This window comes from Trachymyrmex cornetzi, unplaced genomic scaffold (genome assembly GCF_001594075.2).
Source record: "Trachymyrmex cornetzi isolate Tcor2-1 unplaced genomic scaffold, Tcor1.1 scaffold1926, whole genome shotgun sequence".
Lineage (NCBI taxonomy): Eukaryota > Metazoa > Arthropoda > Insecta > Hymenoptera > Formicidae > Trachymyrmex > Trachymyrmex cornetzi.
This window is the reverse complement of record NW_017296557.1, coordinates 36,279-37,586: the sequence shown is the minus strand read 5'-3', so window position 1 is coordinate 37,586 and position 1,308 is coordinate 36,279.

Here is a 1,308-nt window from a genome sequence, read left to right as displayed (position 1 = left end):
TTTTGCAATTGAAAAGTAATCATATTGGATCTGTCAATTTGAACTTTAAATTTTTTATATCAAATTTAAATTTAATACAAACCCAAAAACTTCTTATGATAAATCTTTGAAAGATTTCAACTTTTAAATATTGGTATTACTATCATGGAAAACCATTATAATGAAACAGTGTTACATATTTTGAGGTATGGAATAGAATGAATTATAAAAAATCGTGTAGCTTATAAAAAAAACTACACGATTTTAAAAAATAGATCCTCTTATCTTCCAAAGATTAAACTTCAAATTTTTAGTATATTTTCTCATTTATAAAAGTTGTGAAGAAGTATAATTTTCATTAAAATATAAATTCTTTTGAATATAAACATTCTTAAAATTTACTTCAAATATACATTCTTATTTAAACTAATGATATGTATAATGTCAATATGAGCCAACATGAGGTATTAGTGTGTGATATAGTCAAAACTTTATTAAGCAATTGCAGTATACATTTGGACCCTCGTTTAGGATCTTCTTCAGTACATAAATTAATAATGCAAAAAAATTAACTTTAAACATAGAAAATCATATTTTTTAAAGTATAAATTCAAAAATTTCAAATATATAAAAGATTCTCCAACAACTATTTAAATTTTTCTTCGAAAAAATGTATACTTATCTAATTGATTTTCTTCGAAAAAAATGTATACTTATTTAAATTGATTTTCTTCGAAAAAATGTATACTTACCTTCGTTGAATTCAAAGTCATTGAGGACTTTGTCTAAGTCGATCATAAATTTCTCCATGATACAACAATGTTCCAATCGTGTTTTTACTTAATAAATTTATCAACACTATCCAACTTTCATTAATCATATATATAATTCTATTAACATATATTGATATCAATAACCTCCATGATCGAAATGTGATTTTCAATATATAACCAGTGTAATGTAATTGGTATGATTCACGGTTCAATAGTAACGCATGTTCTTGGAATCTGCTTTAACTTGCTTCTTAAACAAGAGAAACAGATTACACCAATATTCTGCATCAGATGTAATATACGCGTGATTCAGACTCGTTCCATTCAACAATCGCCGAATTCGATTCTTGAGACATGACACTTATTTGAAAAAAATTAAGCACGTCGCGATATTGAAATTAATCAAAATCACTTTAACTTCGTTTTTAAAATGACTTACAAAACGATATAATAATTGTATCGTATCATCACATCTATAGGGCCTAGTATTGCGACCTGGGCCAGTGATGCACATCTGGCTCCCGGGTAACACGAGAATCATCCCCACCACTCTCGC